This window comes from Ips typographus, linkage group LG2 (assembly GCF_016097725.1).
Source record: "Ips typographus isolate SLU linkage group LG2, UJ_Ityp_2.0, whole genome shotgun sequence".
Lineage (NCBI taxonomy): Eukaryota > Metazoa > Arthropoda > Insecta > Coleoptera > Curculionidae > Ips > Ips typographus.
The window spans coordinates 1,699,600-1,718,216 of record NC_138423.1 but is presented as its reverse complement, the minus strand read 5'-3'; the positions used below and the strand labels follow the sequence as shown (position 1 = coordinate 1,718,216).

Sequence of the window (18,617 nt, the reverse complement as noted above, 5' to 3'; positions counted from 1 at the left end):
AATAAGGAAACTTTTTCAGTTAAGTCGTAGTGTAACAGAATTCTTGTTTGTTACTCGCGCCTAGGAATAATTTAATTTGTTTTCAAAGGGCCCACGTTAGGTTCAGTTAAGGAAAAGTAGCTGTTTCGGTTTTCACAAAATTAGGTTCTAATTTGAAAGCCAAAGTTATTGTCTACTATGATTTGTGGTGTACTTTTTTATGGTGGTTTCTTTGGGAGCTGTATCTGTTTTACTTTTAATTAAACTTCAACAATATAACAAATGTTTTGCAAAATTTATTTCTACATCCTCAGAGCTGTTTTCCCGTGTATTTTTTCCACTTCTCGTAAGAAACCCATTTTTGTACATTTCCAAAAGAGCTTATAGGTCAATAGTGTTTTTTCATCCCAGAAATGACTTAATGATTTGTGGTTTACGATCCTCGGTTTTATATGGTTTATAGTGGGTTTTTTGGGAGCTGGATCTGTTTTACTCTAAATCAAACTTACACGGGAAAACAGCCCTGAAGATGCAGAAATAAATTTTGCAAATCGTCGGCTATACTGTTGAAGTTTGATTTAGAGTAACACAGATTCAGCTTCCAAAAAACCATCATAAACTATCAAAACCGAGGATCGTAAACCAAGAGTCATTAAGTCATTTCTGAGATGAAAAAACCAACAAGCTCTTTTGAAAGTCTATAAAAATGGAAAAAATACACGGGAAAACAGCAATGAGGATGAAGAAATAAATTTCGCAAAACGTTGGCTATACTAGGAAAGTGTTTATTGGACAATTACGCAAAAAGGTGAAGCAGAGAGGAACAAGAGAGGAAAATAGCCCACACGTACATAAAATAGATGCGCAGCTAAATAACACCATGAGAATGATTGCTGGTGTCATCAAACCAACTCCCACGCAATGGCTACCAGTCTTAAGCCACATCCCACCCCCTCAACTGCGACGAATAAATGCTCTTACGAACGAGTATAAGAAGATCGTGAAGAATAGAAATTTACCCATCCATCAAGACATCGAAGATGCCAACCATAATCGACTTCGGTCTAGACGACCACCAACAAAAAAGGCAAGGATGGCTGTGGAATGGTTCGTGGTTTGTGGTTTCGATTTACCACGAAAAACATGGTCCACGCTTAACAGAATCAAAACATGGCAGATGTGCATACTCTTTACACAAATGGGGCAAGGAATCATCTCCTCTCTGTGATTGCGGCGAAATCCAGACCATTAGACATATCACAGAAGAATGTACCATACGATCATATAATGGTAGACCAGAAGACTTCCTGATGGCGTACCCCAAAGTCGATAGACTACATAAGTAGACTAGATGTTCGTTTATAACCTTTGATAACACGTTTTAAGTTCTATGTTGTATTGAAATTCTATATTTTAGTAACGTTTTACATTTTTGAAGTTCCCGTTTAATGTGTCTAATAGCCATACGATAAATAAATATTATTTATAATAATAATTACAATACATCATAAATATAAAATCATACTTAGTAGGTAAGTATGTAATTCCAGAGACATTGACTGCATTGTCTGTCACATATGTAGCAACTAAATATAGATATAAATTTATTTAGTAAAATAACAGAAAATAAATAAAGATAGCAGTCGATACTGCAACATAATATTGACATTTTGAATAACATTCTTGTTTTAATTTAAAAAATCCTCATGTCATGTTCAATACAATTAAGAGTTTACTCATACTTGATAAAGTTAACTAGATTTGCAAGCCTAATGTTATATAACAGATTTCTAAGTAACTAAACATAAAAAAGTTGGTAATTTATTATTTTTATCATGATTATTATTATTAAATTAAGCATTTTTTAAAGGTATGCCACACTTCCATAGACTAAAGGTTGCAATTACTGGATGTGGATATCCAAACTCTTTTGTGACAAACCCTAGATCGAAACTAAATTAATCATAATAGATCAGTAATACCTAAATTAGGTATGTTGTATAAATATTGAGAAAATACCTTGATTTGCGCATTTCTAGTAACCACTAAACTTATGTGTGATTTATTTCTATATCTGCTCGCATTATCCAGATCAACAAAAAGCTCAAAATCCTTCTCCACTGAGCAAAGCGGAGAAGGTTTTTAGAAGGGTTGGGAAACGTAAAGCGGCTACTACCACTGTCTGGTTGGCAACCAGGAATCACACAACCAGCTTTTCCCATGTTTTAAAAAAACATAAAGGAGACACTCACAAATCAGAAAAAAAATTGATGCACAAAATTATATTAAAATAGGGTTAGGATTTAGAAAAAAAATAGATCATTTTGAGTCACCTGGTTTTGACACTGGCTTTCGATGGCAGCCATATTGCCGGGGGGGCAGACAACTGAATTTAGAATTTGGTTTTCATTGTTATTTGTGATCTCCTGGTGTTTAATAACTGTATAAAAGGAAGCAGAGTACATTTAGATGATATGTAGGGAGAGACACTGTTAAAAACTAAAAACATCATCTGTGCTTTTGGAAAGCCTGTAAAATATAATGTTTTTGAATCATTATCTTTAAATGACTCTTCTGACAAGCCAGACGATTTTAGTTTTTCTTGCAATGTATAATTTTTTGATTTGCAAAATTAAGATCTTCTGATAGACAATTTATACACAGCATTTTGTTCACTTTTCAGTTGGCTATTGTCATCAATTTGTTGAAGTTGTTCCAAGTAAGCTTGAGATACTTCTGTAGATGGACCTGCAGTGGATTCCCTGTCCATGTTCATAGCTAACGTGCTCTCTCACCTTCATGCTCATCTTCCTATATAAAGGTCTTATTACAAATAAATTATAACTTTTGTATAAAAATTTACTATTATGAGACGTTTTGTTTAACGCTTAACTGCTTGAACATGCCGCTATACACTTTGTACATTTTGGGTTTTGGTAATAATATATATCCCATATTTACAGAAGGAACCCACTCAGGATTGTCCTTATCTTCCAATTTGGCTGGTTCGCCTAAAGAAACCAAACAAAACTGACACAATACACTAAAATTAAAACAATATTTTATTTAACCATAGTTAGATGCTGTACTACTGACAAATAATAATAATAATAAATACCTGAGACAGTGATTTGCACAAATTCGTGCATTATTAAGGAAGGTTTTACTTAAATCCCCACGTTTTGAAGTGGCAACCCATTTAAGTCGACGTTCTTTTGACAAGGCGTTTAGTTGTTCTCCCCGGTTCTTCAACGCTTTGGGAATCTTGAAAAATCGAACTTTATCCCTTTCTGCTCTATTTCCACAACGCACGACTGAACAAAACGACGGTATTTTTCTACAATCTTCTGAACTCAATCGAAAACTTCTATGGTTTACATTTAACTAGTGGGTCTGTATGCCCCCCCGGCAATATGGCTGACTTACGTTTGACGTTTGTGACGTCACTTCGAAATGGTCTATTAAACAGGTTGATCTTGATGTATGACATGACAGTATTGACACAAGCAAAATCTGACTGGCTCTCTTGCGGTCATTTTTTCGTAAGAACGTTCGTATGCCAGGCTTCAGGCTACTCAACGCCCTCTGTACAAGAAGGCCAAGAAGGTGCATGCCAAAAATTCCAATATGGCCGAAATAGTGGTTGACTGAAGTCAAGACTTGGGATTACTTGCCAAAGTAATTTTTGTTTGCTATTATATATTGTTGTTTACATGTTTATTGTTCTAGTGAAAGTGTAGTTTGTGTTCATTTTATTGTGTTATCACTATTGTTATTGTTCCTTCATTGTTCTATAATTTATTGTTGGTTTTTTAACTTAAATTCTATTGCCTCTACAATATGCCGTCCACTTGTTTGCCAAATTGTAAAAGCAATTTGGTGAAAGGCCCAAAAGTGTCAGTCTTTTACTTTCCAAAAGACCCTGCTCGAACCCAACAGTGGTTGAAAGCTTTGAACTGGAATGATTTTACTCCAACACAATACTCAGTGGTAACTACAATATGCTTTCTCATTCAGTAAACTTATTGCCTCTTACATACATAATTATGTGAGTTACATTTGAGGCCGCCTGCATTTTGAGAGCAACAAAGGTTTACTCTGAAGAAACAGGACAGCTTTTAGAAGTTCCATTGGCACATTTACATTTTAAAAGAAAGGTGTTGGTAATAATATAAAACCCATTTACCAGTTTTGCCTACCTAGCTTCAAGGATTTCCAAATTTTCTTTGATTGAGCAGTTTTCACACTAGTTTGCTGTACTTTCCAGGACAAAGGGTTCTAACCAAACTTGCTTTGGCTGGACTTTATTGGGTATAAAGCCATATCTATACATATCTGGATCAGGAATGAAGCGTTCTTTGATTTTTCACTCACAACTTGCAATCAACTACACGAAAAAATAAAAAAAAACATATTTTCTACTGCATCTGCATAGGTTTGTGTACAAAACGAAAACCGCTAACGCCGCCATTAAAAGTGACATTCTAGGCTTTCTTGTACAGAGGGCGCTGGGGTACTCCATCTCAGTTTAGTGTCTATTTTTAGGTTGTTTGCTTATAAGCTCAAAGTGAATGAAAATTAGCAAGCAAACAGCAATACTACACACAAAATAATGAAAGCAGTTTTTACTAAAAAAAGTAACATTTAACTAGACAAAAGTGTCCTAAAAGTATCGGTTAAAATACTGACCCGAATGACCGGACATTTATATTCTCCACACAATAGTGCTCTGGAACACAAAATTACCTGTCACATAATTTTAACGGTTTAAATGGAAAACGAGCATGTAGCATTTTACGTTAACGCGTAATAAAGTACGTTTTGACCGTAAATATACAAAACGTTTTTGTCTGCAACGCCTTATAAATAAAACACGTAACCCGCAAATATTTCGCAAGTCTTTTAACTTCGACACTGCGCCCAATATTGACAAAAGTTTGCTCAACTCTAAGTATATTATACTCGGAAAAAGGGCCGAACTTAAAGTAGGAAAACGTGTTGTAAATTTTCAGCATATAAAATCGCAGCCAAGCCTTTTTGTTTTACATTATTGAGATACATTCCAAGCTTGGAACGAATGTTTCATATTTAAATTTTCAAGCGACGATGCTGGATCATATTGCCTGACAAATATAACGTAGATCAATCAGTGTACATTTGAATTGATTAAATTAAAACAGTTTATATTAGGTGCTGCTGGGGTGGTCCAGCTGGATTTATACAGAGCCGTCAATCAAAATCAAACCTAATAATTATTTTTTAAGGGTAAATTAATAGTGAAGGATCGAAATGACGACTTTAAATAGTTCGTAATTGAGTTAACTCTCTGTATGTACAGGGTGCTGCATTTTCGATGGTTTTACGTTGTACAGAGAAAACGGTAATAGATAGAAAGAAAAGTAGCATACGTGTTCTGATCTCTTTTTCTGAGCTGAGATAACTGGCGAAAAGTGGGCGGCGCAAACTTCTTTTGTTTCAAAGATACGGGGGGTTTTTGAAAATTGGTAATTTTTGAACCTCTTCTGTATTTCATTTGCTCTTAAAGTTATCAAAAAAGGAAGAACGGTTTCCGGTAGAAGTTTTCATGTAGAATCCAATGGCGTAGTCAGTTTTTTTCTATTCCGTTTAGTTTCTGACATATGACAGTAAGTTACATTTTTTTTTAAATGGAACATTCTATATATTTTTACGTCATTTAATTCTGTTGATTTTTACCTTTTAAACGGTGTATTACAACATATAAGTTTGTAGAGGTTAATCCTGTTATTTTCAAAAAAGGCCTTTGCTAAGCTAAAAAAAGGCCAATATCTAAAATACCAAACAAAATCGGAAATCATATAAACTAACACATCACAAAATTAAATATTTTTAATAAATCTTATTAAAAAATCTAAGTTACAAACAGTTCTACCGTCACTTTAATAAGAAAAGTGGCCATTTCTATTTTCTACTATTTTTAAGGTAGAAGTTGAAAAAACTGTTTATAAAGGACATGTAACATGTTAATATGAACATAGCCAAATTTTGTCTCGACTGTGGGTATTTTTATACATATTATTTAGCACTTTTTTGTTAAGGAAACGCTTTTTTTCTAATTACCAAGATTAACGTTTACAAACTTATATGTTTTAATACACCGGTGAAAAAGTAAAAATCAACAGAATTTAATGAACTAAAAATATATAGGGTGTTCCATTTAAAAAAATATAACTTAGTGTCATATGTCAGAAACTAAACGTAATAGAAAAAAACTGATACCGTTTTTCCTTTTTTGATAACTTTAATAGCAAATGAAATACAGAGGAGGTTTCAAAATGACCAATTTTCAAAAGCCCCCCGTATCTTTGAAACAAAAGTAGTTTGCGCAGCCCACTCTTCGCCAGTCATCTCAGCTCAGAAAAAGAGATCGGAACACGTATGTTACTTTTTTTCTATCTATTACCGTTTTCTCTGTACCCCGTAAAACCATCGAAAATGCAGCACCCTGTACAGGGTGTTTCGAGCCACATCATTGAGATCTCAGGAACGGTAAGAGATACGAGATCGGTTAAATTGGGGTAAATTTGCGCAATTTAGAGTTCAACAATATACATTTCAGTTCAACATTTTAAAAATCATCCGGAAATATCCGAAAAAAACAAAAAAAAAATTTAATAATGGCAGAAATTAACAAACGGTTTGAAACATCCTATTTGAGCCATAAACACCAGCGGCAGTTTATATTGTCTTCTCTGTATAGCTATTTTCTAAAATAATCTCTATTTAGGCCACTTGGTTCGAAATCGTTAGAAGCAAATGACTTGGCAACCGTTTGCCATCATGTTGTAGGTTTGTATTAGGCCGATATCTCCCAGGATTGAATTAAATATTCATTACGCTTTCGTCGGAGTTCGAGCTGAGGGACATGCTTTTTCCATCAGTATTGGCTGTACTTATGCATTTTTAGTGTGAAATAAGGCTTTTTTACACAGAAACCTAACTGAAACCATACAAATATGGTTGAATTTATAAGCACTCTGTAAACATCCCATTTTTTTATTGTGTTTTATTAATGAGTTTGCAGTAAAAACGATACGTTTTCACTTAAAATATATCGTTGTCCTAAAAAGTTGTAGGTTATTATCTTAATAACCAATAATCACAACGTTTACACCGCGAGGATCAAATTGAGTACCAATTAAAATTGGTACATCTGTGTTTACACTTTTAAGGTCCTCTTTAATCCAAGAGGGAGCAAATTTTTATTGAAGTTTTTGACAGAAAACAGATGTTCTAATAGCAACGGTTGGGAGTGAGTTACAAAGTTTCAATTATTTGAACATACCAAAATAAAAATGTGTCTTTTAACTACAGTAGTGTCAACAAATTGTCTGCAAATTAAACAAGCATCAGTTGCTAAATAAACAAAGTTCTTCAAAAAGAGCATTTAAGAAACCTTCTGTTAATGAACACAAGTCAACGTAATCTTTTTCCGCTTTTAATGACAAACGAGATTTGGAGTAAAATGCAGCTCTGAGCAAAACTGGGAGTTAATTGTAAAAAAAAATATTGTCAGGTTTAAATTGTAAAGCCTTTTTGGCCCAACAAGTTAAACGAGACGGGCGTTTATTACTTTGATAAACGCCCTTACCGATAACTTGTTTTTCAACATAATTCCCAAAAGTAACACAAACAAGACCTTTTACGTGCACAAACTATTACATTAATTAAATAGATTATACTTACATTTGTTAAACAATGACGAGGGCAGCTTTCTGGAGGGTTTGGCACCCGCGTTTTATTATAATTTAGGAAATGGTTTACTATTCAATTAATTTACGAATTCGGTGCGGGTTGCAGAATTCTGGACGACTACATCATGGGGTTATGAGGCGGAGTCTCCGACCGTCTCCCTTACCAACGCATGTCGAGCTTAATTTATATCCGATTGATTGGCAGACGTAGCCCGGTTCCTCTTTCTGCATAGCAGTAGCTGTGATTTTTCATCGCTATTTTTAGCGACACTATGTGCATTCTGACTGTAAGTTTCAGTTTGGTACTCAACTAGTACTTAAGTGTTTACGCGGTAAAAAAGACGCTTTAATCTACCCCCTTTTTTTCCGCACCAAATTTAAGGTCCAAACACTTGGTCCTAAGTGTTTACACCGTCAACAAAGTAGTTGTAACGTCGTTAAATGAAAACTATCTTTTTAGATACATGGGGTTTACGTGCCCGACTTTTTACGACATGGATTTACTCATAAGTACGAACGCAATTTAGCTTTAAAATTAAAAATGTAAATTTCATACAAATTACTGGCTATTGGTACATGTATTCTTACGGTTCTATTTCTTCATTAACAACTTGAGGTTATTATTGTAATTTCGGATTGTAGCTCTCACCACTGTCGTGGGAAGTGGTTGATTTACGCAGGCTTGTATATTTTCTGTAGTATTGTAAATATGTTCCAGCCAAACCAAACAATAGCCACCTTCATAAGTAAATTAATATCATCCGGAGCCTCAATCAAAATCATCTTTAGTGAATACCTTCGCTTTTTTGGGTTTACACCCAACGCTTTGCTTTTTCAAATACGCGGTTAGCTTGTAAAAACTGGCTATACCCAAATTTTTTTCTAGTTTCATAGTACTCTTCAACATAGAGTATTCGGTTTGCAAACCTTGGAGAGATATGTAAAATAAGTCAGGAATACTTAGAATACTAAAAGCTAAGTGAACGAAGAAGAAGACGAAATTGTGCTTTAGAAGATTGGGTTAACTTCGATAACCCCCACCTCGTTTCTGGTTCCTCCTGACTATTTAAGCTTGGGGAAGCCATTTGGACCTTCTTTTGGTCAGTGAATCCAGTTCAAGTTGGATTCCTCAATCTTTTGTCATTGTTAGTTTCAACGGATTTTAGTGCTTTGCATTTTCAACTGGGATAAGTATAATTTTATGGTCAATTGTTAAAATCATATGGAAATGTGCTCGTTCTGGTTTAGCCTACTGAGAGATTGGTGACCGGGGGAAAGATCTGCCTTTTTCGACCATCAAAAGTTTTAGTTGCTTCTCTCCATTTGAGCGAGAGTCCATGGTATTATTATTTTCTAAAAAGGGTTCTACAAGGCTGAAACATTTATTAAGTTCTGTACTCCTGCAAGGAGCTGATTCACCTGTAGACCTTGTAGTCATCGTTGTAAGAGTTTTCAAGCAAAATTCGATGCACCTTTAACCCCCACTAACTCTGGAGTTACATTTACCTTTTTCTTATTTAAATTTAACTTCCAAATCTATCAGCCACCGGAATTAATTGGAATTTTGTTCCCTTGAACCATTGATTTACTATGTTACTAAATTTTACCTTTCGTTGTTTTAATGTCCAAGTTACAGTATCCCAAAAATGTAATTATCGCCATATAATAAGCTAACTTTAGCTTCCTAGCTGCATTGTTTAACTGTCAGTATCAGGTTTCTGAGTGACTACCTTTTTTAACTATACTTCGGATCAGAAAACTATTAAAACATCTGAAAGCTTAGAAGCTAGTTCCTCGAACCAAAAGTTTTGCCTGTTGCTTAATAATTTGATTTTACTATTTACTTTACGTACTTTTTTTGCTGCACTAGCTGGCAAAAGAAACAAAAAGTTTATGTGGAATTTATTGGTTATTACCCAATTGAGTAGTACAGTATGTCAAAATAAGTCAAATTTAAAAAAATAAAACTGAAATTTTCGATTAAAAATCAAATAAACTATAGTCGTATAAGGTTGGTATTAATACATCAACAATAGCTATTTATGTAACCAGTTACGAAAAGATCGATTTTGTGTAACGAATGAATGTTTGTAGGACGAGCGCAGCGAGGTGAGGTGGATGACAGGGAGTGATGAAATGAACTTTTCATAACTAGTTACATAAAGTGATACTTTATGTAACTAGTTACATAAAGTAAAACGTTTTGTCACTCTAATCAGTTTTGAAAAGTGTCACTTTATATGCCAAAATTAGAAAAAAATTTGTTCATAATTTGTTCGTATATGATACACCTTTTTTTATACTAATTGAGTGCATGTAAGTAATTGACTATGTAAACAGTAAATAGTAGAATGCCGTGAAGAATACGGAATCTCACTGAACATCAGCAAAACAAAAAATAATGGTGGTATCTAAATCACCACAAAACTTCCTTGGCATAACCATACATGGTCAAAAAATTGAACGTGCAATAACTGCCAACGGTTTAGATCTGCAGTATGAAAAATATGCATGGCTTTGATGATTGTCAAACTTCGCATCAAAGGCGGCACCTAAAAAACAAGAGTGTAACAGTTGTATACAGGGTGGTCCAGTTTTAAGTGTCAATAATTCACCATTCGATAGCCAATCAAAAAATAAGTTGACTTGCATTATGTCATTTTTCTGAAAAACGTTTCCTAAGGAAGATACAGTCCAAATTTCAATTTAAAAAATCCTTTTATAGTGTAATACGGGACATTCAAGACTTGTGAGAGTCCAAATTTGTACTGAATAGTCTAAAACTTGCTGTTTACTACTAGGAATAGTCTTATAATTTGTTTTCTCAGTCTGCCATCCTGGTGAGCCATCCGAGTGTCTGAAACTGGATTTCAAGAACTGAAAACAGTCTGAAAATCAAGACAAAGATTATATTGTGCATGAAACTTATTTTTTAATACAAAAAATAATCTAAAAGTTGACTTTTAGGGCTAGAACTCACTTTACTAGGACTAAAAAGACTCCCAAAGTCTATTTTCAGGACTTTAATTGGTGTACAACTCAATTTTCTGGACTGGAACAAGTCTAGAAGTAAATTACATTTTCGGACTATTTCATTTCTAAAAATTAGTTCTCAAGACTAATATCGTAGCATTTGGTACCAATAGTATATTCTATATTAAGAGCCAAAAAGTACCATACATATTTGCCGCTTGCACATGAAAATCGGCTTCGCCTCAAGCTGCAATCATGTAAAAGCGGCAAAAGTACTTTCGGCTCGAAATATAGACGAATGGATTGACTAATTTTGACGGAATAGCTTTATTTCAAACAGGTATGTCAAGTTGTTATGGAAACGCAGAAAAAGTTGGTGAGTAGATTGTTAGTAGAAAGCGAAAACGCTCTAGAGGACAAAATGATTCACTTTTTGCGCACGTGCCGCGTATAACCACTTTCTGCTTTGAAATGGAAGCGTACATGAGGTACTTTCAAAGCCAGTCGTCGAAAAATTGAAGAAGAAAGAAAATTGAAGAGATTGATTACTTGAAGGAACTTGACTTTTGGAAATAGTCTTAAACTCGATTTTTCAGTCTTAAAAAGCCCTAAAAACAGTCTGAATTTCTTAGAAATGCTACAATTTATTGCACCTATTAATGTAGAAGTCAATTTACTGGTGAAGAAGCTTGAAATGACATTTTCAAGACTATGGACAGTGTACAAACTGGCTTTTAGGCCTGATAAGTCAAAAACTTTGTAAAGATAGTCTTGAAACTCGATTTGAGGCACTGAAAACAGCCTTAAAGCACTAAAAACAGTCTAGATTTTTAATAAATATTCGAATTTTTAGCACTGAGGTGTCTAGAAGTCGATTTAATAGTGACAAAGTTTGAAATGCTCCTTGAAAAGTCTCCCGATTTGCATGAAAACTGGTTACAAACGCAATTTTTAAGCTTCTGAAATAAATTTTTATCTTTTCTAAGTCAATTTTCAAAACTAAAGTCTTTCAGTTTGTCTGGAAACTATGAAAACTGGCTAAAATAATTTTTTTTAAGTTTCCTAAGTCAATTTTCCGTTTCCAACACAATTTTTAAGTTGGGTTGGGTTAGTTTTGGGTCTTTGAACGTAATAACTGAATTATCTCATAAACGAAGTTTCAAATCAGAATTTTACTATAAGAGATAATTTCTTTTTCATCGTGAACAATGAAATTAAAATAAACTGTAATTTTTGAAAAATCTTCCAAAACCATCTTCCTGTATCTATGCTAATGGAGAATTTTAGTAAACGTCATTCATAATGACTATTAATTTCATAAGTGCTTGTTTGATCAAAATTGCTCCAACGGTCTGAGAGTTATGACAAAAAACTGATTTTTAAAACAGAAATTTTCAGGGAAGCATTTTTCAGGAAAATGACATAATGCATGTCAACTTATTTTTTAATTGGCTATGGAATGGTGAATTATTGACATTTGAAACTGGACCACCCTGTATAATAAAGTTGTAGTTGATGAAACTATTAAAAATTGTAAAGTCAGTAAGTACTCTTCTGCATCATCCCCAAAAAAGTGCCTTGTTTGGGCATTATCAGAACATAGGTTCTAAAAATTACATTCAGCCATAGAAAAGTTAGTAAATTATGAATTTTATGAATGTATATTTTAATTCAACATATTTATAACAATGATAACATTACCCACCTCTGAAGACAGTACACAAGGTGTTTTGCCGGTCCGTACTCTGTCAATAAGTTATTTTAAGGTTTAGGAATGTTTTGGGACTCTCCTGTCCAAAAAAAGAGCTATTCCAAATTTGTTAAAAAGTGTGGATATTATACGTAAACGGTACGGATTACGTTCCTTCTTTAAACTTGAAATGAGTAATATTTATTTTGGTTTTACTCATATTTTTTTATCCTTGAGATAAACATGGTAAGAATTAACGTTTTTAACCCCAGTGCTAAATCCTCTTGTAATTTTCGATCCTTTATATTATTTTCCTCTTTTTTATACAGCACAAAGCAATAAAACGAGGTAGATTCCACTTTTTCCGTAGAAAAATTAGGTAAAATTATTTTTTTAAAAGGTGTCGATTTGTTCAACGTCAATTTAGATCGTAATCCTCTTTTGGTGAATGGCAAAATCGCTTTAATTCCACGTCTAAAATCAAGCTTAATTGAAAATACCTGTAACCCACGGTTTGTCGATAGCTCATTTGATTCTTCCCATATCGGTTAAGCTGACAATATCACCATCTGCGATTTCCCAGTGGCGTTAATGGAGTAGGTTATATCCCTTCCAGACCGTTTCAATTAATTTATCAAGATCCTCAATCGAAATAAATTGATATAGAATAAAATAATTTATTTTAATTACTTTAGTATGTAATTATCATCGTGACTCTAAAAGATGTATTCCAAAGAATTAGCAAGTCAAGAAGCGACGTTTTGTTTAGTTTGCCAAGTAATTTGCATTATCATCGCTCCAAAAGAAAATTTGAATTTTAAATCAGTTATTGTTCGCAATAAAAAATACGTTTCCACTTTGTGGGTAAATAATAAAAATGATAATAATTGGGTAGCAATGACAGAGAATAAAAAATGTAGGTTTCACCCCAGCTTAATATGGATTGACACAGTTTTGAATGTTTTTTAATGATCGTTACCCGACACTTAAAAAAATTTAAAAGAAAAACTGTATTTGAAAATTCCATTACTTAAACCCACAACCCAATGAATAATAAATTAGACAAAGCTAACATTTTGTTACTCATAACGTTCAAGTAGTGATACATTTTTAATGAAACTCTACTAAATTCTAAACTAAAATGGAAATTTTAATCGCACGTTTACCGGTAAAATTTCTAATATTATTACAACATGTGGGGATGATTAATCGTAGGGTCGGGATATTAGGAGATCAGACATGGTAATCCTTACAAACAGAACTCTGAACATTGCAACCGCCACTAAAAAAAAAAAAGAAGACATAAGCGGCTTGCGATCATTAATCACGCTAAATAGCGCAGTGGTTTCTGCACGTGTTGAATACAGCCAAAAACGAAAATGTTTTCTGTGGGGTTGTTTTGTTTCAATTAACTTGTCGACGAGTCACCCCGTCACGCGTTTCAGTCAAAACAGGCTGGATCGGAATTGTTTAGAGTGAATTAAAAATTTACTTTTTTATTTTGTTTATTGCTTTGTTTTAGTTTTTAACAATTTATTATTTTAACTAATTGTATCCAGAAGTTTTTGTTAGTTACGGTCCTAGAGTATTGTGCAAGTACTCTGTTTAACGTCATCAAAAATCAGTTTTAAAGCTACAGCTTAGGGGTTATGGCACCGTCTTTAAGCCAAGTTTAAGTTAAGAATAGTTCAGGCTTTTCTCACTCGTTCTGTCGCATTCAAAACCAAACAAAAACTCGATTTAAATTCATTAATTGTCAAGTCAAAGACTAATGTTAGCAACAACAAACAAAATTAAAATTCAAAGATACCACAAAAAAATAAGTTAATTAAAACGTCACATTTCAAACTATTGACAAGTTATTGACCAATACTATTAAATTACAATTACTATTACTAAAAAAAGGAGTTTTAATTTACGAATAAGTTAAATGACAAACAAGAAAATATAGCTGGTGGAATAAAAAGTTATAGAGGCGTAGAACCGACTTGATGAGCGTCACTGTGTTCTGAAGTGCCAGCTTCGATGTTCTGCTTGTCATGGGGTACAGTTTTGCTGTGGTTGCTCTGGCTTTCTGTCTGGCGTATTCTATGTGGCTTCCCCACGTGAGTTTCTTGTCTATCTTGACCCCAAGATACGTCGTCTCGTTGCGCCACTCGATGTCCATGTCTTTTAACCTTCTATCCTCATCTTTGGTCTTCTTTTGAAGATTATGGCCTGCGTTTTCTCCGCGTTTAGGTCGATCTTCCATTTGTTGCACCATTTCTCCAATGCTGTGGTCTCCTCTTGAAGCTGTCGGGTCAGGAGTCGACCGCTTCTGCTCCAGGCAGTAGATTTCTAAGCTGGTTCGCTGAGTTAGGCGGATCTGAAACATAAATGTTATAGAGTCGTGCCAAAATTGTCAAAATTGCACTTTTTGCAAAAATGGCATTTTTTAAATTTTTAAAATGATTGTAACTTTTTTATTTGAACTCTTATAAATTTCTTTTAAGCGCCATTAGAAAGAAGATAAAAAATACTACAAAATGAGCCAAAACTGGCCTTTCTAACTCTTCATGTTACCGAGATATTGAATTTCAAAAAGTAGTACAAAAAACACCCCTAATACCCCCATTCTTTCAATTTGGCAAAAATGGCTGCTAGAGGCTTCTGGCACGTTAAAAACAATTCATAGTAAGCTTAAGAAGGTTTCAGAGGCCTCTGACAATACAAAATGGCTGCCAGAGGCCTCTGGCATGTTAAAAACCGTTTTAGTAAGCTTAAGAAGGTTTCAGAGGCCTCTGGCACGTTAAAAACAATTCATAGTAAGCTTGAGAAGGTTTCAGAGGCCTCTGGCAATACAAAATGGCTGCTAGAGGCTTCTGGCACGTTAAAAACAATTCATAGTAAGCTTAAGAATGTTTCAGAGGCCTCTGGCAATACAAAATGGCTGCTAGAGGCTTCTGGCACGTTAAAAACAATTCATAGTAAGCTTAAGAAGGTTTCAGAGGCTTCTGACAATACAAAATGGCTGCCAGAGGCCTCTGGCATGTTAAAAACCGTTTTAGTAAGCTTAAGAAGGTTTCAGAGGCCTCTGGCAATACAAAATGGCTGCTAGAGGCTTCTGGCACGTTAAAAACAATTCATAGTAAGCTTGAGAAGGTTTCAGAGGCCTCTGGCAATACAAAATGGCTGCTAGAGGCTTCTGGCACGTTAAAAACAATTCATAGTAAGCTTGAGAAGGTTTCAGAGGCCTCTGGCAATATAAAATGGCTGCTAGAGGCTTCTGGCACGTTAAAAACAATTCATAGTAAGCTTGAGAAGGTTTCAGAGGCCTCTGGCAATACAAAATGGCTGCTAGAGGCTTCTGGCACGTTAAAAACAAATCATAGTAAGCTTAAGAAGGTTTCAGAGGCCTCTGGCAATACAAAATTTCTGCCAGAGGCCTCTGGCACGTTAAAAACAATTCTTAGTAAGCTTAAGAAGGTTTCAGAGGCCTCTGGCAATTCAAAATGGCTGCCAGAGGCCTCTGGCACGTTAAAAACAATTCATAGTAAGCTTAAGAAGGTTTCAGAGGCCTCTGGCAATACAAAATGGCTGCTAGCGGCTTCTGGCACGTTAAAAACAATTCTTAGTAAGCTTTAGAAGGTTTCAGAGGCCTCTGGCAATTCAAAATGGCTGCCAGAGGCCTCTGGCACGTTAAAAACAATTCATAGTAAGCTTAAGAAGGTTTCAGAGGCCTCTGGCAATTCAAAATGGCTGCCAGAGGCCTCTGGCACGTTAAAAACAATTCATAGTAAGCTTTAGAAGGTTTCAGAGGCCTCTGGCAATACAAAATGGCTGCCAGAGGGTTCTGGCACGTTAAAAACCATTCAACAGAAGTCGCGACAGTACTGCACCTTGCGGCACTCCTGCTTTCATTTCGCTATAACTTAACTTGCGTAGACGCTGTCGATTTTGACTCGGAAGCGACGAGCTGAAAGAAAGAAAAGACTTCCAGAGGTAAGAGTTCCGTTGATAGTGTCTTCCAGAATCCAAATTGCTCGTCGGAGATGACGTGCAAGTCCTCTTCTTGCTCCTTTAGCCTCCTGAGGATGATAACTTCTGCCACTTTTCCCAAGGATGGCAGGAGGCTGATGGGCCGACAGTTCTAGGGGAACAGCGAGTCCTTTTGTGGTTTCGGAAACAAGATTACATCGGCCCTCTTCCAGTCAACAGGAAAGTGTCTCAGTCGAACTATTGCGTTAACAATATTCACCAAGGCAGCGTCTCGGATGTTTTCTGAGCGCAATGTTTCCTATCTCTTCCCATCCTGGTGCCTTTCTGATGTTGAGGTGCCGCAGGATTTCCTGTAGCTCCTCTAAGGTCGCGTGCCGGATTGGTTGGTTGTTCGGCACGATGTTTTCCCAAGCGTCGGCGTCATTGTCGTTCTCCTGAAATTGTCTCTCTAATGTGTCAGAAAGGCTTCTGCTTTGTCCCTCTTCTGGTAGACAATACCGTTGTTGCCGTGAATGACTGGAATCGGCTTCCTCTTTTGTCGCAGCGCTCTGCATGTTTTCCACATGCTTCTATCCTCGGAATTTAGGCTTTCTAGGTGTTCCTGCCATTGGTTTGCTCTATGGTCGTCCAGTGCAGCTGGTTGAGCCTGTTCTTGTCTGCAGGAGCTCCTGTCCTCATGGCGGTTCATATGGGTGTTGCGTCGCGCTGTAGAAGCATTCGGTATTGTTCCCAGTAGGTGCTTCTGCAGGTGATTGTGTCTGATGTCCTGGCTCCTGTTCACAGTCTTAGCAGGATCGGGTTGTGGTCGGATGATCCTTCGTTCAGGACCACCATCTCTTGCTCCATGGCGAGATTCCTGATTAGTACGATGTCCAGGATGTCGTTGAGTCCGTTTCCTAGATCTGTTGGGTCTTCTGTTGCCAGCACGTCGAAGTCATTTCTTCTTTCTACGAAACACCTGACTGTTCTGCCGTTTCCGTTTGTTGTCCTGCAGTTCTATTCCGGAGCTTTTGCGTTGAAGCCCCCAATGGCGATGTGTTGTAACGGTTCTCTTCTGAAAATGACTGTTTCTAGGTCATTTACCTGTAGTGTTCCTTGCGTTGGGTGGTAGCAGGAACTGAACCTTAATCTTCCTTGTTCCGTTTCCACTTCTATGGCCAGCGCTTCCATTTCTGCGGTGTCTAGCGTTGGCATTGGTACGTGGGCGACGGACGCTTTTCTTCACTAGAAGTGCCATTCTTCCTCCTCGTCGATTCGCCCTGTCTTCTCTGTAGACCTGCTAGTCCAAAGTCCTGGTTTCAACGTGATCTTAAATGTGTTCGAGTGCTCCTTTTATATTCGTACCTGACCTCAATTCTGCCGATTATGTTTAGGTTGGCAATTCATACAGTGATAGATAGGAATATAGTGGGTGAAGTTCTTATCTGTGACAATATCAACAATTAAATCTGTTTTTCTCCAGATTCTAACAAACACAAAGCTTAAAGTACAGGACAATAAATGTTCAATTCAACGAGACATGCTAATAAGCAACAAGCAATATGATATACGCTGATGATATTACTCTGGGATTTATAATTATCTTGCAGCATCTTTCAAAGAACAGTCTTTGGGAATTAGAATACCCCCCACTGTCCCTAACTAATGATATTTATTGAAAAAGATGATAGGTAATGAATATCACTATCACCAAACATCCAAAATGTTGTGTAATACATATAATTATCACCAAAACAAAGTCGGTCACAGAAGAGAAGGAGAAAAGAAAAAACAAGAAAGAACCAAAGATAGTATATGCTAAAACCAACTCATTAGCTCAATTAAACAGGTAATCAAGTCAAACATTTTTGAGGTTTTCTATTTTGACAGATCAAAATTACTATATTAGAACAACGTATCTGCACTGTGACTAACAAAGAACAAACAATTTTATTGAAGTTTTTAAACAAATGCATCCATATATGCAGGCAAATGTATTTTCTTTTGGGATTATACTGCGATCCCTTAATACTGTAGAAAATGACCAGCAAATGGTTGGCTGCAATTAAATTAATTAACATCTCTTCATGCTTTAATGAATTACACACCAATTAAAAATTTGAGAGCTAAGAGCTAAAGAGACTTATGATTGATCTTCCCCAGGATCTTCCTAATCTTTGATGGAAAAATTGGCCATTATGCGATGAAAATACATTTTTTTTCTCACTTTAACATACAGATATGTTTAAAAAAATAAGATCTACATCCACCCAGTTTACTTGATG

At 35.6% G+C, this 18,617-nt stretch overlaps 1 protein-coding gene and 1 long non-coding RNA gene across 7 annotated transcripts in view; one reads left to right on the top strand and one right to left on the bottom strand.

Annotated features, from left to right (window-relative positions):
• Nucleotides 1-18,617, top strand: part of nolo (ADAMTS-like no long nerve cord) — a 219,832-nt gene that overhangs the window by 26,684 nt on the left and 174,531 nt on the right. The gene's annotated exons all lie outside the window — the stretch shown is intronic.
• LOC145724612 (uncharacterized) lies at nucleotides 1,104-3,595 on the bottom strand. Of its 2 annotated transcripts, XR_014177054.1 has the most exons (4): nucleotides 3,345-3,595; nucleotides 3,098-3,265; nucleotides 2,843-2,990; nucleotides 1,106-2,790 (listed from the first exon to the last, which is right to left on the bottom strand). It is a non-coding gene; the product is annotated as an uncharacterized LOC145724612 (long non-coding RNA). The 2 variants fall into 2 exon arrangements; XR_014177053.1 differs by having other exon boundaries at nucleotides 1,104-2,790; nucleotides 3,098-3,583.